This window comes from Podarcis melisellensis (genome assembly GCF_964234715.1).
Source record: "Podarcis melisellensis genome assembly, chromosome: 9".
NCBI lineage: Eukaryota > Metazoa > Chordata > Lepidosauria > Squamata > Lacertidae > Podarcis > Podarcis melisellensis.
In genome coordinates this window covers 78,831,284-78,856,371 of record NC_138541.1, presented here as the reverse complement: position 1 = coordinate 78,856,371, position 25,088 = coordinate 78,831,284, and the positions used below count along the sequence as shown (strand labels likewise).

Here is a 25,088-nt window from a genome sequence, read left to right as displayed (position 1 = left end):
GATGGTTTAAAAGAGGATTGAACAAATTCACACACTTTGCTGTGTCTCCACAGCTGGAAGGCAGCACTGCTTCTGCATATCACTCGCTGGGAGCCACAGGAGGGGAGAGGGCTGCTCCTGTGCCTGGGTCCTGCTTGCTGGTTTCCCACAAGCATCTGGTTGGCCACTGTGAGTACAGGATGCTAGAATAGATGGGCCATTGGCCTGATCCAGCAGACTCATCTTGTGTTCTTAAATGTTTGTTGCAGAGGTGACCTTTGCAGCTAAAACAAAAAAAGAGAGGTAGTAGAGGTGCCATTTTACTTTACTGTTGAACTGATTGCTGTTATAGAATGGCATTGTTCAATTTCTTCATTATATACCTGTAACAGAATATGTTTTCTAGCCCTGAATGCAAGTCCTTGTCATAGCCAGAATCTGGCTCTTTGCTTTGCTCTTCATTTGCATAGTTTCCCCAAAACCACTTTTAGCAAATACATTTTCAGCACGTGGAGCACATGTTGAGGGATTTGCAATGAATCCCTTTGCAAATATTTGCCTGCCTACTGCATTGAAGCTGGTGGATATTAGCTGGAATCTCAATGCAGAACATCTTTGGGAAGTGTTCCAAGACTAAGGGGCAGTATGAAGAGGCAGCACACACCTGCTGCTGAACACCTGAAAACCAATGAACAAGTGAGACATGCCCAAAGCTCCTTAGCATCATTTCCTTTCGTATTCCTGTTTCAGTGGTTTCCCTTCTTCTGGGAATGTTAGTATGTGGTTGGTTGTGACATCCCTGACTACACTCAATCTGGGTTAATAGCCTTATGAATAGGTGAAAGTGGGAGCTGCTCAGGACTGCCGGCAAGGCAGAACTGTGTCCTTTTGAGTAATGGAGACATCCTGCTCTTTGTTTCAAAGTGAGAGAATGCTTTTTCTTTTCCCTCCACTGTAACCTGTGTATCATTTAATTTATTTAAAATTTCATCCACCCAAGAACTACAGGCAACATACAGGCAAACCTATGCAAGGGGACCTCACCATGAAGCTATTCCTTTGGGAAATAGTCTGCCTGCATTATGAGTTTTACCAAGCTTGTTCATTGCTTGTGTTGTAGCTTTAACGTTTGAAATAAGGAAAACCCATCACACTTTACTGGGGATGGATGGATCCATCTCTTTCTGGTCCATTTCAGTTTCAGTCATAAATCCATTCTGTCCCATTTATGTATTTTTTATATTAAAAACCTGCAGAAATATTCTCATTTTAAATTTATGCATCTTCCCTTAAAAAATGTATATTAGGCTTTCCCCACTTAAGCACATTTTGTATTTGTTCCTTAAAAGCAGAAAACTTCAGAGAAGTGACCCCTCACCAGTCACCTAAAGGGATATCTCTTTCCATGTGTGCCATCTAGACAGCAACTGAGGCCCTTCTCTCCCCTCTGTCTGTAGTGCAGAGGGTGGCAACATGAAAGAGAACCTTTTCTGTTGTGGCCCCCTGGCTATGGAAAATTCTCTCTTGTGAAGCTTACCTGGTGTACCTAGAGCAAAATCGTCACATCATCTTTCTGCTCACCCACACCATTTTGAAGCATGGTGTCTCTTAAAGCTTATGTGAATTATTGCCCAGGCAGGTGCATTCTGTGAAAACAGAATGATCGGCAAAATTAACTGAAATGGGACACCAGGTGTTGGGTGAGAATTGGGCCAAATATTTATTGACTAACAGTAGGAAAGTGGGATTGGCATGGCAATAGGGCCAGGATCAGTTCCTCATTCCACTCAACACTTGCTGATGGAATGGCTCTCCTGGCAGCCCAGCTGGCATGTCCCAGTCGTCAGGGGAGATGGGAGTTGGCATAGCCTTCTGGACAGGGCCTTCTCAGTTTTGGCACCTTCTCAGTTTCGGCACCTCAGCTGCAGAATTCCTTACACTTGACAATGTTGCCCCCTCCCTTTGCTGACAGCTGTGCATTGTCAGTTAAAAACACATGTTTTCCTTTGGGAGCTTGGTAACACATGAAACAAATTAGTTGCTATTTTTGTCAGTTGCTGGGTTGTGATTATGATGAGGCTTAATATTTTATAAATGTTGGTTGTAGGTTTCCTTTGACTATCTTGTGAACCATCCTGAGATCCTTTGGGAGAAAGGGTGGTTTAAAATTAATTGTACTAGCAAGTGCTACTACAAGATCTGGAGGGTGCCATAGTCAGAGAACTTAAAAGCTATTTTCATGGCAGAAAACCCATGCATGCATGGAATTAGTGAAATGTGTGTAAGATGTGATAATACTGTACGTTGCTCTTAGAGCTGATATTTTTTCACCTCCATTAATCTTCTTTTTCTTCTTTTCTCCTTTTTGCAATTCATACTGATGTCCTGCAGAATGATCCTCTGAGCCTCCTGGCCACAGAGCTTTATCATCTGAGTGCCACATTCTGATATGCACAGCTAGGTGACTTCTCCCATTTTGGATGCTCCCCTTTTTGATCCCTTAACACTGAGTCATTCTCCAGGCTGGAGCATTTTAGTCACAGCTGTTTAGCTCCTTGGCTGATAATCTTTAAATCAATTTCATGTTACCTGCATTCATAGTACTTGTCAATGGAGGGAATTCCATTAGCTTGTAGTGGGTGCCTGACTGATTTCTTCCTATTCCATGGGATGGAGGTCTCCACAATTCGGAGCTGCTGTCACAGCCAGAAGCTTGAGGAAATTCTTGACCATAGTGTGTGGTGTTCACTCTTCATGCTGCACGGCCTTAAAGTTCCCAGCAACCTTGAGATTAGTAGATTGAGGGTATGATGCAATTTATTTATTTATTTAAAAACGTTTTTACATGCAGTTGTTTTTTTAAAAAAATAGACTGCTTTCTAGGCATTTTTAACCTGTTTATATTTTTTAAAAAAATAGTTGCATTGTTTTGTTACTTTGTTGCTGGCCATCTTGGGATCCTTGGGAAGGAGGAAAGGTGGGGATGGGTGGAGCAGTTTGATAATGAAGCAAGGAGGAGACTCTTTGATTCCTGTAGCCAGCAAGATGGAGATATGGGTGGTCCTACATGCTGAGCTTTGCCCCCAGTACCTGCTCATCGTCCTGTTCCTGCAAGCCAAAGGGGCTCAAAGGAGCTTATGTTTGGGGATGTGTTAGGTGCCATATGACAAAGCAGCCTGCTGTTTGCTTTGCTGTTGCTAAAGTGGGCCTAGGCTGTTGCAGCTGTTGGGGTAAAGAATGAGAACTCAGCACTGGACCTCTTGGTTATCTTAAGTGACAGTGTCAAGATCAATAGAATATTCTGGAGCGCTGCCATGTCATAAAGCAAGACAGAAACAGAAGCAATAGCAATGGTGCATTAACAATATGTTCTGGAAAAGAGGGGCTGTGATAGAGATTATGTTGGATGCTTGCTCTTGGACCCAGCAAGTTTGCTTAATGGCTTCAATACAGGCACAAGCAGTGATAACCCCTTGCCTTGATATTTCTGTCATGCTCAATTGCCTGCTAACTACCAACAGTTTTTGCCCAGTAAAGTTGAGGAACTGTGCATGCAATCCCAGAGAACAGGTCCTTGATATCACAGACATTTCTGTGTGCCCATATCTCTTAGGCTTTAAGTGCAGGGTCTTTGAACCCAACTCAGTAAAACAGCAAAAAAAAAATGTAAAACCAATAAAGAGCAAAATCACCATAATGCTTAGGAGAGGAGATTTTACTGGCCATCAAAAGGATGCTAATGATGGTTCCAGGAAAATCTCACTGGAGAGAGGATTCCTGAACCAGGGAACCAGCACTGAAAAGGCCCTGTCTGTTTTTGCAATGCTCTAAAACTCCCTCAGAGGTAGCAGCGGGGGGGGGGCATGCTTAAGGTACTTCCTTCTTTCCTGTGTTAAAATATTCATGCACTCAAACACATATGATGAAGATGCACCGAAGTCTTGTAGCAGTGCACACTATGCACATGGATGAAAGTCAATTCCATTGTGCATTCTTGATTTTCCTTGGGAAAATCCATACAGAAGAGAACACTTCCCTTTCCTCACACACAGAATCATAGAATTGTAGTGCTGGAAGGGATCCCAAGCGTCATCCAGTCCAAACCACTACAATGCAAGAATCACAGGTAAAGAATCCCTCTGTCATGGTCATCCAACCGCTGTTTAGAAACCTCCGATGAAGGAGGGTCCACCACCTTCCGATGCAATCCATTCCACTGTTGAACAGCTCTTACATACAGAAAATTATTCCTGATGTGTGGTTAGAATCTCTTTATTGTCAATTGAATCCAGTGGTTTGGGTCCTTCCCGCTGGAGCAGCAGAAAATAAACTTGTTTCATCTTCTGTGTTGTAGCTCTTCAGATATTTGAAGCTGGCCATCACATCACCTTTTATGCTTTCTCTTCTCTAAACATACCCAGTTCCTTAAACCATTCCTCATGAGGCTTGGTTTCCAGGCCTTTGGTCAACATGGTTGCCCTTCTCTGCACATGTTTCAGCATGTCAATATCCTGATCCAGCTCATCAACATGAAGCCATGCTGCAGGTTGGCCGTACATGGAGTCCCTAATCCAAGAGTAAACCCTCTATTAACATTCACATTTACGAGATGAGTGTGTGTAGACAGGTGCAGATTCACAGTCAAGGCTCCAAGGCAAGTCATCTCAGAGCAAGAGGTTAACTACCTTGCTGGAAGCCCCATAGTTCTCTTTAAGAGCACTTTCCTCCTGTGTCCTGTTCTCCTCCAAGAATCTTTATTTGAGTGCCTTTGAGTTCTTCCTTTACAAACTAGATCCAGCTGTTCATTTCTGAAGCCTCCTTTTCAGTGATTTTTCACTTCAGCTAAAGAGGCAATTTCTTGATTTGGTTCACTGTGGGTCCTGGAGGGAGAGACAGAGGCAGTCGTTTCTCCAAGAATGTGGAAACATGTGTTTTTAGCCTGCGAAGGAAGGTTTGGCTTCCCAGAAGCATTGGGGGCTGGCCTCTGTTGTCATAGTTGCTTATTTACAAATGGAAAGGTCACCCCATTCGGCTGTTTTGAGGCTGTTACGATGTGGCTACAGTCACTCAGCAGCATTTATTCTGTCCAGACCCTTTAGATCAGGCATAGGCAAACTCGGCCATCCAGATGTTTTGGGACTATAATTCCCATCGTCCCTGACCACTGGTCCTGTTAGCTAGGAATGATGGGAGTTGTAGTCCCAAAATATGTGGAGGGCTGAGTTTGCCTATGCCTGCTTTAGATCGGGGGGAGGAAGCTGTGGGGCCCTCCAGACATTGCTGGACTCCAGCTCCCCTCACCCCAGCAAGCATGGTCTGGGGTCAGGGTTGGTGGGAGTTGCAGTCCAGCAGTACCAGGAAGGCCCCACAACTATCCTGTCTCTGCTTTAGATTCTGCACATGCTCAGAGTCATCTTTCTTGGAAGTGTAACCTGCAACAAAATGTTTCCCTGTGACGCTGTCCTGTTCAGCAACATATAAAAACAAAATAAAAACACAAAATACATAGTATATAGTATATAAAAGCAAGAACCAAACTCAACCCATGACACCCCATTCTCATAAACACACCTCTTTGTTGTTGTTGTCAAGAAGTGTGGCACTTACTGCAACAACTTCATGTTGAGAACCAGCACTTATTTTTCTAGAAAAAAGGACTGGCCAGCCAAGGACTGGTTGAAGATGAATTTTTTGTCTGATGCCTAAAGGTGTATAATGAAAGTGCAGGATGAACCTCCCTGGGAAGAGGATTCCACAAGTGGGGAGCACTGCAGAGAAGCACTGTTCTCATGTTGCCACCCTCCAGACCTCTTCTTCCCAGCCATGTTCACACTCATAGTAAATAAAGTAACTAATGTGTAACTAAGACGTTTATGTTGGGATACTGCCAGGGAGACAAAGGCCATCACTGCCTCCACGTCGTCTCCGGACGTCCATCGATCTCCCGTAGATACAGTATCAGCAATTAGCGGCATGAGCTCCAGAGATAGATTGCTGCATTCCTGGGCTGATGCACACTCTGTCAGCAGAATTCACACAGCAAAAGTTGCACTCAGGAGGGTATCATTTAGAATGTTTATTCAGCGTTGGTCAGAACAAAGAACAAATGTGACTGCCTGCTAGCGTGTTCTGGCGCAGAGAGAGAAAACGAAAGCAATAGCAAACATAAACATCCTGAGAACAGGAAATACGCAGACTCTGTGACTCACAAGCCTGCTCCCTTTTAAGGTGGAACGGAAATATCCTAACATCCTCCCCCTTTCCGTGTAACCTGTAGTACCTGTGGTTCAACCCAATTGCAACCTCTGTACGTAAACCTTAAGTTGTTCTCCGTTAACAACCTTAGACAACAGATCAGCAGGAATTTCATTTCCTGCCATGTAGGACACCTGAATCAGTCCTTTCTGAATACACTCTCTTACACAATGTAGCTTAATCTGCAAGCACCTGGTTCTTTGCTTGCAACTCTCTGAGTTCAGCAAAGCCAAACAGGATCTATTGTCTTGATACACTTGTATAGGACATTTCACAGAAACCCCGATGTCCTTAAACAGTTGCATCAACCATTCACAATCTGCTCTGTTTAATTTCTATATTAATTCGCTAGTGGTGCATATGGCAAATGCTGATTTCCATCCACCAAAACTGGCAGGACGAGCCTTGAATGTCCTACTGTATGCGGACGATGCCGCCCTATTAGCTACCTCCCCCATCGGACTAAGGAGGATGCTTCAAGCTCTTCATGAATATGAGACCCAACGCGAGCTCCAACTAAATTATGCCAAGACCAAAATAATGGTCTTTGCTGCTCGATTGAAACCTAATTTATGGTCAATTAATGGTATTCCTTTAGAGCAGGTCAGCTGCTTCAAATACCTGGGTCAGGTTGTAAGATCAAATAGGTCCTTCTTGGCGCACAGAGAATACATAGCCTCAAACGCATCCAAAGCAGCCTTGGTGATTAGAACCCTGTACTCCAAGAAACAGGCACAAACTGTCAAAGTTGCCTTGCGACTCTTTAAAATGAAAGTCCTCCCTCTTCTGCTGGTGGGCATTGCCTTGGGCTCACGTAGGGACTTTGAAAAATTGGAATCTATCCAAACCCAATTCCTCAGGGCCATACTTAGGATCCCCCCCTCCGTGGCAGGCGCGATCATGAGATTGGAAACTGGTTGTCAAGCCTTTAGGTATGTGGACCTGTAAGGGAAGTTATGGCTATGGCTCAAGCTCTGTTTCAGACAGGTGGGTTTGGCCCCCTTGATTCTGAGGGATAACTTTAAATCTCCATGGGAAGGGGAGATAGTGGAGGAAGTGCAGAAGTGCGGGTTGTCCTCCCTTTATATAGAGTCCATGACGTATAGCCACGCAAAGGTGGTGATCGCCCAAAGATTAAGGGATATTGCCAGACAGGAGGACATAGCCCGTGTGAAACCTGGGTTGTTTCTGGGGGAGCAGTTGTATTGGGCTGCTCCAGCTCGCTACCTGGCGGATATCCACTACGTGGAATACCGCAGACTATTTACTGCGGCTAGGCTGAATGTTCTTGACTCGGCGGTTCTGAAGGGAAGATATGGAGGAGTCCCATATGACCAGAGACTATGCCACTGTGCATTGGGTGAGGTAGAATCCACAGAGCACATTTTACTGAGCTGTCCCTTCTACAACAATTTAAGACAGTATCTTATAACTCCATACTTACCCCAGCTCAGTTCCCGACAAAGAGGAGAGCAGACAGCATATCTGCTAAATGAGTCTTCTGGAAAAACAACTTTGTCAGTGGCTAAATTCCTTTTCCTGGCACTCAAGTGTCGGAAACATATAACTGAATGCTTTGATGTGGGTTATCTGTGAGAGGTCTAGTACTGTGGCCCTACCTTACTTATGTACCCCTATGATGTTATAGTTTATAAGTATTGTGTAATGTTTTATTTCTGACTATCGGTCGAATAAAGGAAATTGTTGTTGCTTCACAGGAACTTAGGCTCACTGTCGTCTGCTTTTTGCACAACCAGTCAAACAGACAGTGGTTGTACATGTAGCACACTCCAGAAGTGCTTGTACCATCCGTGGTGTCACTTCCAAAACTAATATCTGCAAAGGTTTCAAGACCTCCAGTCTTCTGACTGGTGAACCTCAGCCTGTAGTGCATAGTCCCTTTCAAGTAGCGGGCTATGCACTTCAGAGCTTTCCAATCCTGAACAGTAGGATTATTAGCATGTCTGCTAAGCAGGTTAGTGCTTACAGCAATGTCAGGTCTTGAGCATCTAGCAATGAAATTCAACTTGCCTAGAATGCATCTGTACAGCGTAGTGTCAGAAAACGCTTCAGCAGTACTGTCTACCTGGTAACCTGTCACCATCGGTGTGTCTGCTAGGTTTGTATCAACCAAATTCAACCTGGTTAATACATCAGCAATTTTCTGTGTATGGTGTACCAGAAAATTACCTGCTTGCTCCCTCTCCACCTGCAGAGAAAGATAGTTGGATACCTCACCAAGATCCTTCACGTCAAAGTGCTCCTTCAGTTGAGCTAGGGTGCTTTGGTAAAAAGCCTGATTCTTCCAAAACATCAGAAGATCATCAACAAAACATAAACAATACAGTTTGTTTTGCCCCTCCTCCTTGACAAACACACATGGATCAGCTTTGCCCTGGTGAAAACCTAGAGAAAGCAACGTCTCAGTGAGTTTTGTGTTCCAACACCTGGCACTCTGCTTGAGACCATATAAGGATTTCTGCAGTTTACAGACCATTCCCTTCTGTATCTGCATTCCATCAGGTGGAAGCATATACAACTCCTCCCCCAAAATCCCGTACAAAAAAGCTGTATTAATGTCATGATGGGAAACATGCAGTTTCTCCTCTGCAGCGATCTTGAGCATCAGTCGAATGCTCTCATATTTGACTGTGGGCGAGTAGGTCTCGTGGTAATCCTGTCCTGGTACCTGTGAAAAACCTCTGGCAACCAATCTGGCTTTGTGTCTGACAACCTTGCCATTCTGGTCTGTCTTGGCCTTGAAGACCCATTTGCTGCCAACCAGTCTCATTCCTGGGACTACCGGTACCAGTTCCCAAGTTTGGTTCCTGTTCAAGGAATCAACTTCAGCCTTCATGGCATTAAGCCAAGGCTCAGCATCTTTAGAGGTTAACTCCTGAACCTCTTTGAAGCTTGAAGGTTCCCACACCTTCTCTGAGCTACTAAGAACAGCAGTTGCCGTCTTAGCAAACTCATCAGCAAATCTCTTCGGAGGTCTGCCTTTGGTCGCCCTTTCAGACCTGCGAACCAGACGCAAGTCTTCTGGACTCATCTCCTCCTTCTTAGGAGAAAAGTGACCAATGGTGAACAGTGGTTCTTCCAGTTCATTGTCAGACGCATCAGATGGTCTGACTGAGGCCTTTGCGCTCTTGTAGTCTGCTGTGTCATCACTGTCACTGACACCAGCAGCAGCGCTACCAACTGAACTGGAATCCGAACTCTGATCATCATCATCATCATCCTCAGCTTCCTCAACATCATCTGCCTTTTTCACATCACCTTCATCCTCCTCTGGGTAACTCTGGAAAATTCCCACATCCCCCCCCCCACTTAGGATTGTACTCAGCACTCTTGGTGAATTTAATGGACTTAGAGTTAGTCATCCATACCCTGTATGCACCTTTTTCGTACCCCATGAACAAAACATGTGCCCCACGCTTCCCAAGCTTGTTGCGTTGTGGGGAGTGTACCCACATGTCAGAACCAAAGATTCTCATGTGCTTGACGTTCGGGTTTTTTCCAAACATCTTCTCATACGGAGTACAACCAATAGGTGATGACAGTCTGCGATTATAGGAATAAGTGAACGTCGACAGAGCTTCCCCCCAAAACTTCTCAGGGAGGTTGGCATCATGCAACAAGGTTTTTAGGCCTTGAAGCAAAGTTTGGTTCGCTCAATCCGCAAGTCCATTCATCCATGGCGATCTAGGCGTTGACAAGTCATGCTGGATTCCCTTCTCAGTCAGGAAAGCTTCAAACTGCTGAGAAGTGAACTCCCCGCCCCGATCGGTAAAGAGACAGCCGATACGTTTACCACGAACATTCTCCAACCAAGCACAGAATGCCTTGAACTTAGGGAATGCTTGCGATTTCTGCTCAAGCATAAACACATGAATGTACCTAGAAAAAGAATCAATTAGAACCATGAAGTACCTTGCTCCTCCCAAAGAGGGCACAAGTGGCCCAACCAGGTCTGCGTGCACTAGCTGGTAGGGTTTGGAAGCCTGCCTGCTAGACTCCTTGCCTTTTGGAGCAACCTTCACCTTGTTCTCTGCACAAGATATACATTTCATGTGATACTTACAAGGTTTGATGTTCAAACCTTCAACCAACCCAGGCATCTTGGCCAGCGCTTGTCAAGACATGTGACAAAATCTTCGATGTGCTTCATGAATGCATCCTGCAAGAAGAACCTTGTTAGTTTGTGCAACGCAACAAGAATCAACATTAGACATAACAGCATTGTCATCATAAGTTATACAGAATAAGCCATCCATAAACTTTGCATGCAAAATGTCCTCTTTGCCTTTCCTGATGACACAGACACTCCTCTTGAAGGAAATCTCAAAACCACACCCAGTCAGCTGTGGGACACTGAGCAAATTGTCCGCAGCTCCTGGAACTGATGGTTGTATGCAAACTTGCAAGTTTAACAGTCCCTTCTCCTGCAATTTGCAACGTCCTTCCATCAGCCAGGTGGATCTCTCCGTCTTGAGGTGTGAAGGAGATAAACAGGTGTCTATCCTTTGATAAATGACGACTGGCGCCTGAGTCAACAATAAACCTGGCTCTAGCCTTTGGAGCAGTTTTTCTGGCAAGCAAAACCTTGTTTTCCACCGGCGTGGGCTTTTGCAGCTTGCCCCCCTGCTCCTGGCCATCAGACTTGCCTTTAGCCTTTGGTGAAGCAGTGCCAGCGAACAAAGCTTTGTTTTTCCCTGGCACGGGCTTTTGCTGCTTGCCCCCCCCCCCCGCTCCTGGCCATCTGCAGGCATCTTGCTCTGTTTACCTCTGGCCTTCCGGCCTCTGCAAAGGCAATGACCTTGGTTCCCATGAGAAACAGCTCTCCGCTGCCGACTCCTTGGCTCCCCCTGGAGACTGGAATGCTGCCTGGGATGACATCACAGTCTGCTCCCCCTGCAGCTTGCAACCGGTGCCCTCAGCATCCCTGCATTCACTCGCATTCTGGGAAACAGCCAGGACCTCCGATGCATTCACACTCTGGGCATTCAGACTCTGAGCTGGGATGACTGGCAGATAAGCTCTCTTCAAAGCATTCCACATCTTACGTGCAGTCGTGTTTCCAGCTAGCGTTTTTATTTCCTCCAGAGAGACGGATAAGACGATTAGGTCTATGGCCTTCGAATTCTGGGCCTCCCATTTCTCTGTCAGAGGAACTGGAGGGGCTTGAGACACAGTATGCCATACTCCATACTGACGCAGCAAACTCTCACACCATTATGCCCAGGTTTGATAATTTTTCCCATTAAACTTTGGGCATTCAGCAGCTTTAGACGCTTGGAAAAACTCCATTTCAGGTTTTTCCTTGAGCCCGAGTCTCTCTCTTTACCTCAAAGACTCATTATATTGGCTCCCATTAATCACGAAGCCTTCTTGGCTCAGCTCCCAGACCAACTTAGCCCTGCTGGACATCAAAGGCTCTTTGCCGCGGCATTCAGAAAAGCCTCTGCTTTCGAGTTTCCAACACATACCTCAGCAGTCTGTCGCAGTCTTACTCCCCTGTAAGTGCCGTGAATCTGGGCCCATAACCTGTTGTTGGGATACTGCCAGGGAGACAAAGGCCATCATTACCTCCACGTCGTCTCCAGACATCCATCGATCTCCCGTAGATACAGTATCAGCAATTAGCGGCATGAGCTCCAGAAATAGATTGCCGCATTCCTGGGCTGATGCACACTCTGTCAGCAGAATTCACACAGCGAAAGTTGCACTCAGGAGGGTATCATTTAGAATGTTTATTCAGCGTTGGTCAGAACAAAGAACAAATGTGACTGCCTGCTAGCGTGTTCTGGCGCAGAGAGAGAAAACGAAAGCAATAGCAAACATAAACATCCTGAGAACAGGAAATACGCAGACTCTGTGACTCACAAGCCTGCTCCCTTTTAAGGTGGAACGGAAATATCCTAACAGTTTAATATGTTTTTAATTCTGAATTTTTAAATTGCTATTCCTTGGGGTGCATTCAAACTCTACAATTCTATGATACAGGCTGGCCTGTATATTGAAGACATCAATCACTCATTTTGTGTGGATCAGCCCCTAGCTCCTCTGCTGCCCCTACAAGGTTTGTGGAGATTCAATTCTTGTCAAAGTCCAAACCAGCAGTTCCAGATCATGTCTTGCACAGTTCAATGTTTAGCAGCATTGTTTTCCAAAAGAGTTGTGTAGCTCTTTTGCATTGGGCCTTTCCAGATAAATGGCTTTTAAATAAAATCCCTCTTGCTACCTTGTTAAACCTTCTGCCCAGGTCACATCCTGGACAGTGTGATTTGTAGACCTGCCCTTAGCATTTATTAACTTCTAAATGACTTTGCCTGGTCAATTGAAATCCTTCTCTTTAGCAGTTGAAGCTGATAAGCCCAACATGAGGCTGCAAAACAGGCAGGGAGCAGGCTTTGTTTTAGGCAGTGAATGTCTGGCTGTGCTTGCTGACCTGGAAGGGAGACCTGGAGAGGTGCAGAGGAGACACGTAAAGTGGGGCAGGCAGGGTAGAGATCCTCATGGAAAATAAGGCAGAGGAGAAAATCTCTGTTCTCCAAGCAGAGATTAATGAGGCAGAATCCAGAAAGGACATTTTTTGATGCAGGAATAACCTTGGTTTGCACAACCAGATGAAGGTGATATTTTTGTAGAGAAAAAACACATTTCATTTTTAATGTTTTAAAGTGAAGATGATGTTTCTTTTAACATCACTGAGGGTATTTTGGGGCCAGCACAAAAAAGGAAATAGAAATAGGTGGTTCAGTTCTTCCCCACCCTCAGAATATCAGTGTACAACTTTCCAGGCATAATTATTCCCAGAGGGTCACAGCTCAGTGGCATAGCACATGCTGTGCTTGCGGGAGACCCAAGGTGTCAGCCCTGGCACTCCAGACAAGGCTGGGGGGAGAGTCCTGTCTGAATCCCCAGAGAGCTGCTGCCAGCCAGGATGGAGGAGAGCTGGGAAGCCTGTGGCCTTCCAGATGGTGATGGACTCTAAACCCCATCACCCCTGACCACTGGGGCTGGGGGGATTTTGAGCCCAGCAAATTCGGGGGGGGGGACAGGTTCTGCATCCCTGATATAACCAGTACCTGTGGATGTGGACCAATGATCCAACTCTGTATAAGGCAGAACCTTCCTTGCAAATGGATACCCTGATAAAGCACAGAAGGTTCTTTTGCAGTCTAGTGAATGCTTGTAAAAACAAGGGTGACCCTGCACACCTTTCCCACTCAACACGGGAAGGTCAGGACCAATGTTCATGGGATCACACATGCACAGAGATGTTTGGGGCTGGACTTACTCGTGTCCTCCTGCCTCCATCCCTGTTTTGAAACATGGTGTGTTCAGGCGTTTGCTACTATCCCTTTGTAACCCCCAGCCCACTCATACACCACTTGGGGGATGAGGCACAAGAGTCCTTGTAAATCCTTAGGATTTCCAAACTAAACACAAGTCCAACTCACCACTCACTTGAAGTCTGCTTTGCAGGTTCTTGTCTCCCTTTGTGTGAAGTCTAATCTCCTGAAACTCTGCTTCCCGTGAACCCAACAGAGGTGACATTTTTGAGTCTACTTTTTTAGCTTCTGCAACTGGCCAATCGGCACAGTGGTTTGCCCAGGTAGCGTGGTGGGTCCCATCCCATGTCGGCCTCCCTCTTCCCTTAGCCTAACTTTCTAAGGAGAAGATGATGAGTGTGTGTGAACCTTCATTTTTAACAATTGACAAAACCCTTGAGGTTTTGCAAACATTCAGAAGCAGTCTTCCCCAACCTGGTGTCGTCCAAAGGACCTGGAAGACAGTTCTCACCAGTGCCAGGCAGCACAACTCTGCTGACTGTGGCCAATGGGAGTTGTAGTCCAGTTGGACTTCTGTTTGGACAGCACCAGGCTGAACAAAAGGAATGGTTGCAGAATGTTAATAATAATAATAATAATAATAATATTTATTATTTGTACCCCGCCAATCTGGATGGATTTCCCCAGCCACTCTGGGTGGCTTCCATAGAAACCAAAAATACACTAAAATATCACACACTAAAAACTTCCCTGAACAGGGCTGCCTTAAGGTGTCTTCTGAATGTCAGGTAGTTGTTTATTGCTTTGACATCTGATGGGAGGGCGCCATTACCGAGAAAGCCCTCTGCCTGGTTCCCTGTAGCTTTGCTTCTCGCAATGAGGGAACTGCCAGAGGGCCCTCGGCGCTGGACATCAGTGTCCGGGCAGAATGTTGAGAGTTTTCTAGGCAAAAGTGCTCTTGCAGCTCCATCAGGAGCACTGCTTGAAACTACCATGTTAAACTCCCAAGTCTTTTCCTCTTACATATCTCTCTCCCTCACCACAGCATGTTATTGCTAACAGATGTGGGTACACAGGTGTGCAGGTGAGTGACTAGGAAAAACAGTCTGTGTCTGGGGTCTGCCAGGACTGTCACAGTCTGGGCCTGTTTCTATCTGAAGGCCAGGTCTCCCTTAGAGTGGAAAAAGAGAGTCATATGAAGCAGAGAGAAAAAGTAAAAGGAGTATGGTTTTCGATCAGCAATGCAGTTTTCATGTGTTTTTCTTGTAGTTTCCTATTGTGATAGCTCTGTTGTGCCTATAAAAATTGCTGACCTCCCATCAATCAACTCAGAAGATTGCAATTTCTTCAATGCAATAGCCTCATCTTTTTTTTAATAACTTTTTTATTCAAAATTAAAACAAAATATCCAGAAACATATCATCCTTATTTCCCCCCATTTTTCCTCCCTCCCCCTCCCCCCACAGGACCCACCCTCCCCCACCCCATGGCTTCCCTCAGTTCCAGTCTTTGATTTCTCTAAAAATGCTGTTTTCTGCATGATACACAGTTGTATAGATTCTCAAACTATTTAGCTGATTATTATCAATAAAAAGTTTGTGAATGTTTATTCAAAGCCAGCCAAGGAGTCCAGTTCGCTTTGTTGCGTCTTCAAATGCTTTGTAAAGGGTTCCCCTTCATCTTTAAAGTCACAGTTTTCCTTGTACCGTTGCTTGTATGTCAGTTTTGCCAGTTCTTCATAGTCCATCAATTTTTCTTGCCATGATTCTTTAGTTGGGGTTTCTTTGGTCTTCCATCCTTGTGCTATTAAAACTCTAGCGGTTGTTGTTGCATACATGAAGATGTTTTTCAGCTTCTTCGTCAGATCTTTCCCTACAATCCCTAACAAAAATGCTTCAGGTTTTTTAACAAATGTTAAATGGAACATTTTCTTCAATTCATTGTATATCATTTCCCAAAAGTTGTTAATTACCTTATAATCCCACCACATATGATAAAATATCCCCTCCTTTTTCTTACACCTCCAACATATATTTGAACTAGTTTTGTACATTTTCCCTAACTGCACTGGTGTCGTGTACCATCTGTACATCATCTTCATGTAGTTCTCCTTCAATAGTGAGCAATCTGTAAATTTTAAGTCAGTTTTCCATAATTTAACCCAATCCTCCATCATGATATTGTGACCTACATCTTGTGCCCATTTAATCATAACTGATTTTACCTCTTCATCTTTCGTCTCCCATTCTAATAGTAAGCTGTAAGCATTCTAATAGTATGCTGTATGCATACTGCAATGGCCTCAGCTTAATAAACAGAGCAGAATTTTACCCTAATCACAATGCGAAGGTTTAATTTTTTTTCCCTTCCACAACATACTTACCTCTAGATACATAAATGAGAAAGAGGAATTGGGGTGAGTTGGGTGGGTGGAGCCACAAAGATGCCCTCCCTAACCCTGGTTCCTCTTCAGCTTACCTGGATGAGGCTGCAATAGGGCAAAGTGGTCATGAGGTGGGGACTGTGGATGCACTGAGTAGGATCACCATCTTGGCTCTTTCAGGGCATCTGTGCAGCCCCAAATTCACTGCGGCCTCCCCACCTCACCTCCCCACCTAGAATTATAGAATTATAGAATCATAGAGTTGGAAGAGACCACAAGGGCCATCGAGTCCAACCCCCTGCCAAGCAGGAAACACCATCAGAGCACGCCTGACATATGGTTGTCAAGCCTCTGCTTAAAGACCTCCAAAGGAGACTCCACCACACTCCTTGGCAGCAAATTCCACTGTCCAACAGCTCTTACTGTCAGGAAGTTCTTCCTAATGTTTAGGTGGAATCTTCTTTCTTGTAGTTTGGATCCATTGCTCCGTGTCCACCTCTCTGGAGCAGCAGAAAACAACCTCTCTCCCTCCTCTATGGGACATCCTTTTATATATTTGAACATGGTTATCATATCACCCCTTAACCTCCTCTTCTCCAGGCTAAACATGCCCAGCTCCCTTAGTCGTTCCTCATAGGGCATCGTTTCCAGGCCCTTGACCATTTTGGTTGCCCTCCTCTGGACACGTTCCAGTTTGTCAGTGTCCTTCTTGAACTGTGGTGCCCAGAACTGGTAGAGCTGGAATGATGCCAGTGTTGGGGGTGGGGAAGGAAATGAAGTTTCCTTTCTGCACCATAACTTTACTTTGACTCGGGAACAACAAATAGGTGAGTTTAGCCATGGAAGCTGCTTCACAGTCCTACTACCACTCTGGGTGTAATTGGAGAATTGGATACGAGATAGGCAATTTTTGTCCATAGATCAAGGTCCCTAGTTGTCTTAGCAGGTCAAGATGCTTGTTGTGTTATTTACAGCCAAAGTCTGGGGAGGAAATAATTTAGCTGAGGCTGTGGCAAGCGTCCATGCAGGCAATCGTTAGAAATCTCTTTTTGAATTCATGCCAAAGGGGTTGCCTGTGATTTAAATCTCAGCTTCTGCACATCAGCCTTGCTGTTATGGTTAGCAAATTCCCAACCCTTAAGCACAATTTACAGATATTTATTGCACAGTTACCCACATTGTTGGAGCTGCTTTGGGTGTCAGTAGGTGGCATGTTTGTGTAAGTTAGTATTCTTGTTTTGGTCTGGCAGGGATTTAAATTGGCTCTGGAAAATCCCCTCCAGTATTGTTCGGGTGCCTTTTTGATTTTGATGCATCACAGCCAATGAACAAATTTTTCTCCTGGGTATGGAAGCCACATATGAGGTACATATGCATCTCTTTTGGCCACAAGTGGCTTCCTCACTTCCTTTGATGGGGGAAGTAGAGCTGCATCCACACATTTCCTCCACTTCAGTGGCCCAGGCTGCACATGGTTCTGGATCAGAGCTCTGAATTTGAGTTTGGGCCAACAAATGCCACGGAAGGTATATGGTGCAATTTTACCAATGAAACTGAGTGGGTCATAAGAACATCAGAAGAGCCTGGCTGCTGGATCAGGCCAAAGGTCCATCTTGTCCAACATTTTGTTATCACAGTGGCCAACAACAGTAACTGAACCACAATCTGAACTGATAGGGGTTCTCTATCAGTCCTTTACTTCTTCTGTGTGCTAGCTGAATAAAAGGCATTTGAGGTCAACACCACCAACCCATCCAGCAAGGTCCTTTATATGTTGTTGGACTACAACTGCTATCAGCTCCAGCCAACCTAGGCAACTGTCAATGATTAGGAGAGCTGAATCAGCATCCTGTTCTCACAGCAGCCAACCAAATGACCATGGAAGCCCACAAGCAGGACCTGAGTGCAAGCACACTTTCCCCTCCAGTGGCTTCCAGCAACTGGTGTTCAGAGCCATCATAGTTAGTAACCAGTGATGGCCCACTCCTCCATGAATATATGCTTAATCCTCTTTTACAGCCATCTACGTTAGTGGCCTCACTGCCTCCTGGGGGAGCGAGCCCCATTGTTTAACTCTGCCATAATTGAAGAAGTCATTTCTTTTATCTATCCTGCATCTTCACCTCTTTCTGCATTGGAGATGGTACATGTCTGCTGTGTGTATGGGGTCACTGAGAGTGAGCAGGCACCCTCTCCCCCTACCCAGTTTGCCTTCCCACACATTGTTTTGAATGCATGCATGGAGAAGGTGACCATGGTGGCAGTAATGAGAAGCCCATTGAGAATGACAGCATGTGGAAGAATTTCTTCTAGGAAGAGAGACAAAATGCTGCCATGGCGACTCCAGCTGTGTTTCTGTGAAACTAATTTCAGCACAGAGCAATCATGTAGACCTAAATGAAGAAGATGGTGTCTGTTTTTCACAGGTAGAAGAAAGGGAGTCCTTTCCTTTCAGAGTTGAAAAGGCGCAGGCGAGCTAGTAGCGGTTAATGCAAAGGAAAGTGCTTCCAATGTGTGGTCCCCTGGGGAGATAACTCCAGGCTCTCCCCATCCCTTGCCAGGTTTAATGGTTTAATCTAGCAAATCTAAATTTGGAGCATCTCTGTGGTGTTTGCCTTGCTTCACTCCAGCTTCTTCACTTAAGCCTGCTCGACTTCTAATTTATTTGCCTGGTGATTTACTTCTTTCTCCTGAAACAGAAAAGTATGAACACACACACACCCTAGTCTTGCCTCTGTTAACTAACTGATTTGTGGGAATACTTCAACAATGCAGGTTTAATTGGCTGGGAATTTTAATTGAAGCTGCTTGTTATAAGTAGCCTGAGGGGCTTCTCTTACTTATTGATAAGGTTCTAGAGCAAAAATTTAAATTTGCACTCAACAAATTCTCCTCTTGTGCTGAGTACACTGCAAGGGTTTTCAGTATGAAGTGAAGACTTCCTGCTCCACAGTACTCTATATGGGCATTAGTTGTTTGCACTCTTTCCTGGAAGTGAGCCTGGCCAGATTTAATCGTACTTCTGAGTAAATGTTTGTTTGTTTGTTTGTTGGTGATGGGGGGAAACTCTAAAATAGGTGGGAGATTTCAGGTACTATTTTTAATGCCTTTTTGCAACACACCTCTCTCGTTGAAAATGCATTTTGATGCTTTGGGCTACTGTACAATTCCACCACCACGCCTCCAAATTTGTTTTACTTGTTGGGGGAAAAACAAGCTACATCACTGGGCCTCTTCCAAAGCCCGTAGCTGACTAAAGGCCCTGCTTTTGATCCTCAAAGCCTATGACCCCGACATTTCTACTGCTTCTCACCTGCTCTTGCCAAGACATTGAGGAGTGGTGAGATCAAGGAGGGGGTGGCCCTCTGGAAGCATTTCCCTCTGGGTGGCAAATGCAACCCAAAGTTTTTAAAGAAGAACAATATACTGTATACTTTGTTGCCAACCATCAGTTGACATTTTTAACAAGACGTTGCCAGCCCCTTCCTTTCCTTTGCTACCATCATTCAGATCTGGCAAGGCTGGCTTGCATGTTGCCAAGTGGAAGCAGTGAGTGCTCTGATTGTTGGAAAGTCCTGGGTTTGTTGAGGGTGAGGGCAGGAGATGATCATAATTAAAGAAAGGAATAATAGGTTTGGACTGCCAGCTCCCTAGCAGCGGCTCTGGCAATTACACTGGGCTCTGCTCTCTTGCCAGCCAAGCAATCTCAAAGCCTTCATTCTGCACTCCGTTCTGCACTCTGAAGCATGTTTCATGCTGCAATCAAGGCTAATGAGCTCTCCCAGGACATACACGGCCTTCGAAGCACAGCCTCCTAATGCTTCCTATGGTTTCCTCCTCAGCGGTCAACCTTTCCTCCAACCTAAGGCTGGGAGGAGGCGGAGAACACACCCTCCTGGCGTTGGAGGCCAAAAGGCAGAAAATGGACTGCTGATTCTGAAGCGTGCACTTTGTGTGCTCTAGAGATGAGCTGGACATTCTCCAAAGAGAAGTTTCAGCTCAGTTTGTTTTTCTCTCCTACACATATAAAGGAGTGTATTTCTGGTTTTATTGTGGGGCAGAAAAGAAAATTGCTGCAAGATTTTTGTGTGGGTGGGTGGCTGGGGAGATTTGCAATTAGTACTATTGCCATCTTCCTATTTGCCACATGCCACCATTTCCTACACAAGCGTACCTGGAATGATGCTATGCCCTGGGTGGTCTGAAGGATAGGAAATAGGGACTTGGTTGTGCAAAGAGGAGACTTTCACTGACCTTTGTGGGGGTAGTGACTGGGAAGACATTGAACTCGGTTCTTCCTCTTCTTATATGTTTTCTGCATGTTACACAGTTGTATAACAATAATAATAACAATAATAATAATAATAATAATAATAATAATAATAATAATAATAATAATTTATTTACAGTGGTGCCTCGCAAGACGAAATTAATTCGTTCCGCAAGTCTCTTCGTCTTGCGAGTTTTTCGTCTTGCGATGCACGGTTTTCCATAGGAATGCATTGAAAATCAATTAATGCGTTCCTATGGAAACCGCCTTCCCCCGACCTCTTCTGGCGGGTGGCATTTTAAAATCGCCCGGGACAGCGGAGGACTTCTCCGCTGTCCGGGGCGATTTAAAAGCCCCTGGGAAGGCAGGCAGGGGGGACAAAGACTTTTGCCCCCCCCCTGCCTTCAGAAAAGGTCCAGGACAGGCGCGGACCTCTCCGCAAGCAGCGCGCTCCTTGCGGAGAGTTGCAAGCGCGCCCAGGCTTTCCCGCCCCGCCGCCGGGCTTCGGGACATCGTTCCGATGCCAGGCGGCGGGGGGAGGCTTTCTCGCCCCGTCGCCCGGCATCGGGACGATGCCCCGAAGCCGGGCGGCGGGGGGAGGCTTTCCCGCCCCGCCGCCGGGCTTCGGGACATGGTTCCGATGCCAGGCGGCGGGGGGAGGCTTTCTCGCCCCGTCGCCCGGCATCGGGACGATGCCCCGAAGCCGGGCGGCGGGGGGAGGCTTTCCCGCCCCGTCGCCCGGCATCGGGACGATGCCCCGAAGCCGGGCGGCGGGGGGAGGCTTTCCCGCCCCGCCGCCGGGCTTCGGGACATGGCCCCGAAGCCGGGCGGCGGGGGGAGGCTTTCTCGCCCCATCGCCCGGCATCGGGACGATGCCCCGAAGCCGGGCGGCGGGGGGAGGGGTTCCTGCCCGGCCGCCCGGCATCGGGACGATGCCCCGAAGCCGGGCGGCGGGGGGAGGCTTTCTCGCCCCGTCGCCCGGCATCGGGACATGGTTCCGATGCCAGGCGGCGGGGGGAGGCTTTCTCGCCCCGTCGCCCGGCTTCGGGACATGGTTCCGATGCCAGGCGGCGGGGGGAGGCTTTCTCGCCCCGTCGCCCGGCATCGGGACATGGTTCCGATGCCAGGCGGCGGGGGGAGGCTTTCTCGCCCCGTCGCCCGGCATCGGGACGATGCCCCGAAGCCGGGCGGCGGGGGGAGGCGTTCCTGCCCCACCGCCCGGCATCGGGACGATGCCCGGATGCCGGGCGGCGGGGGGAGGCTTCAAAAGCCGTCCGGGGGCTTTTAAATCACCCCGGACAGTCCCGGGGCGATTTAAAAAGCCCCCGGTTAGGCAGGCGGGGGGGGCAAAGACTTTTGCCCCCCCCCGCCCGCCTTGGGAAGAGGTCCAGGACCTGGACCTCTTCCCATGGCGGGCGGGGGGGCAAAAGTCTTTGCCCCCCCTGCCTGCCTTCAAAAGCCGTCCGGGATAGCGGGAAGCGCTTCCCTGCTATCCCGGACCGCTTTTAAAATGCTGGCGGTGTGGAGCAAAGCCTTTCGCCCCCGCCGGCCTTCCTGGACCTCTTCTGAAGTCCGGAGGGGGGGAAAAGGCTTTGCTCCCCACCGCCAGCATTTAAAAAAAGGTCCCCGAGATTTCCCTATGGGCTTTCGTCTTGCGATGCAAGCCCATAGGGAAAATTGTCTAGCGAAGCGTCGCAAAACCCGAAAAACCCTTTCGTCTTGCGGGTTTTTCGTCTTGCGAGGCATTCGTCTTGCGGGGCACCACTGTATACCCCGTCCATCTGGCTGGGTTTCCCCAACCTTTCTGGGCAGCTCTAAAGAGAATTAAAAGCACAAGAGAACATCAAACATAAAAAACTTCCCTAAACAGGGCTGCCTTCAAATGTCTTCTAAAAGTCAGATGGTTGTTTATTTCCTTGACATCTGATGGGAGGACGGCCCTCTGTCTGGTTCCCTGTAACTTCACTTCTCACAGGGAGGGAACTGCCAGAAGGCCCTCGGAGGTGGACCTCAGTGTCCAGGCTGAATGATAGGGGTGGAGATGCTCCTTCAGGTATACTGGGATGAGGCCATTTAGGGCTTTCAAGGTCAGCAACAACACTTTGAATTGTGCTTGGAAACGTCCAATGGAGGTCTTTCAAGACCGGTGTTATATGGTCTTGGCCACTCCCAGTAACCAGTCTTGCTGCCGCATTCTGGGTTAGTTGCAGTTTCCGGGTCACCTTCAAAGGTAGCCCCACACAGAGTGCATGGCAGTAGTCCAAGCGGGAGATAACCAGAGCATGCACCACTATGGCGAGACAGTCCATGGGCAGGGAGGGTCTCAGCCTATGTACCAGATGGAGCTGGTAGACAGCTGCCCTGGACACAGAATTGACCTGCACCTCCATGGACAGCTGTGAGTCCAAAATGACTCCCAGGCTGTGCCCCTGGTCCTTCAGGGGCACAGTTGCCCCACTCAGGACCAGGGAGTCCCCCACACCAGCCCGCCCCCTGTCCCCCCAAAACAGTACTTCTGTTGTCTGGATTCAACCTCAATCTGTTAGCCGCCATCCATCCTCCAACTGCCTCCAGACACTCACACAGGACCTTCACCGCCTTCACTGGTTCTGATTTAAAAGAGAGGTAGAATAAGCATAAAAATTATGTGTATTGGTAAAATTAACATAAAGATATTTATTACATTAGGGAAAGCTACTTTTAGAAAAACTTGGGTGTGCTTGGAGAAATTCATTATTAAATGCTGGTGAATTTTCATGGGCCAATAGCTGTGTCTCAGCCTAACCTATTTTCCAGGGTTGTTGTGAGACTACAATCGAGTGGGAGGAGATCCATATAGGGAAGCTTGAGATCCTTGGTGAGAAATAAACATGTATGCATAGGTTTGTGTTACATGGGCACCATCCAAGAGGACGTTCTGGCAACCAGGAGCAATTTCTGAAGAGCCAGGCAAACTGGGAATGTCGTCAGTGCCTTTCAGTGACCAGAGCTGGGCTGCGGGAAGAAGAGGAGAAAACACCATCAGAATAAATGCGGCTTGATTAGTCCTGCTCATTTTTTTAATGCTCTCTCTTATTTAAAAGAAGAGAAAAATTAAAAATTTTCTTTGAAAAGTTAACAACATCCTAATGAAAGGAATTTTTTTATTTGTAAATGCCTTGGGGGACTCTTCTAATCAAGAGGCTCTCCTGAATAATAAAACAGTCTGATGAGATAGATGGGGGGGGGGGGAGACGACGACTGGGCAACAACCAATAAAGGTGGGTAGGGAAATTGTTGCAGCAGAGAAAGAAGACGTCATTTTATGTTCAGCCCAGCAGCATTTTTCTGCAGTGACGTTGGCACATGGCCTTTGCTGTGGGGAACCTTTTTCAGCCCAGGGGCCACATTCCCTTCCAGGCAGACTTTGTGGGCTGCATGCTAGAGCCAGAGGCAAAAGTGGGTGGCAATGAATGCAAATTTTAAATTTGTGCAAGCAGCTATTTTCAACACATCCACGCACACAGACACTTTTCAACCTGACAAGCGGGGGCAGGTAGGAAAGCCTGGAGTGGGGGTTACATTCAGCCCCCAGGCCTGAGGTTCCTGGCCCTCTCATAAAGCACAGCAGACCATGCCCCGAAATCTCAGCTCCTGTGAATTCTTCCAGATGTTTCCGTATCTTAATTTCCTCCCAACCCTCTTCAACGTTACTGTTATAATAGTTAATACTGATAATAATAAATTTATATACCACCTAATGCCAAGAAAGGCTTCTAAATGGTTTTGTTGTTGCTGTTGTTGTTTACTCGTGTCTGATTCTTCGTGACCCCATGGACCAGAGCACGCCAGGCACTTCTGTCTTCCACTGCCTCCCGCAGTTTGGTCAAACTCATGTTTGCAGCTTCGAGAACACTGTCCAACCATCTCGTCCTCTGTCGTCCCCTTCTCCTTGTGCCCTCCATCTTTCCCAACATCAGGGTCTTTTCCAGGGAGTCTTCTCTTCTCATGAGGTGGCCAAAGTCTTGGAGCCTCAACTTCACAATCTGTCCTTCCAGTGAGCACTCAGGGCTGATTTCCTTAAGAATGGATACGTTTGATCTTATTGCAGTCCATGGGACTCTCAAGAGTCTCCTCCAGCACCATAATTCAAAAGCATCAATTATTCGGCGATCAGCCTTCTTTATGGTCCAGCTCTCACTTCTATACATCACTACTGGGAAAACCATGGCTTTAACTATACGGACCTTTGTTGGCAAGGTGATGTCTCTGCTTTTTAAGATGCTGTCTAGGTTTGCCATCGCCTTTCTCCCAAGGAGCAGGCGTCTTTTAATTTCGTGGCTGCTGTCACCATCTGCAGTGATCATGGAGCCCAAGAAAGTAAAATCTCACACTGCCTCCATTTCTTCCCCTTCTATTTGCCACGAGGTGATGGGCCCAGTGGCCATGATCTCCGTTTTTTTGATGTTGAGCTTCAGACCATATTTTGCGCTCTCCTCTTTCACCCTCATTAAAAGGTTCTTTAATTCCTCCTCACTTTCTGCCATCAAGGTTGTGTCATCTGCATATCTGAGGTTGTTGATATTTCTTCCGGTGATCTTAATTCCGGCTTGGGATTCATCCAGCCCAGCCTTTTGCATGATGAATTCTGCATATAAGTTAAATAAGCAGGGAGACAATATACTTTCCCAATTTTGAACCAATCAGTTGTTCCATATCCAGTTCTAACTGTAGCTTCTTGTCCCACATAGAGATTTCTCAGGAGACAGATGAGGTGATCAGGCACTCCCATTTCTTTAAGAACTTGCCATAGTTTGCTGTGGTCAACACAGTCAAAGGCTTTTGCATAGTCAAGCAGAAGTAGATGTCTTTCTGGAACTCTCTAGCTTTCTCCATAATCCAGCGCATGTTTGCAATTTGGTCT

At 46.7% G+C, this 25,088-nt stretch overlaps 1 protein-coding gene across 2 annotated transcripts in view; it reads left to right on the top strand.

The window, feature by feature from the left end:
• The window catches only part of LINGO1 (leucine rich repeat and Ig domain containing 1), a 629,635-nt gene that overhangs the window by 81,627 nt on the left and 522,920 nt on the right, over positions 1 to 25,088 (top strand). The window contains exon 1 of one of the 2 annotated variants that reach the window (XM_081925640.1): positions 89 to 168. The exons of the other annotated variant lie outside the window; for it this stretch is intronic. The gene's annotated coding sequence lies outside the window, so the exon portion shown is untranslated. Of the gene's footprint in view, positions 1 to 88; positions 169 to 25,088 lie in introns of those variants that run through there. 2 annotated transcript variants of the gene reach the window in all.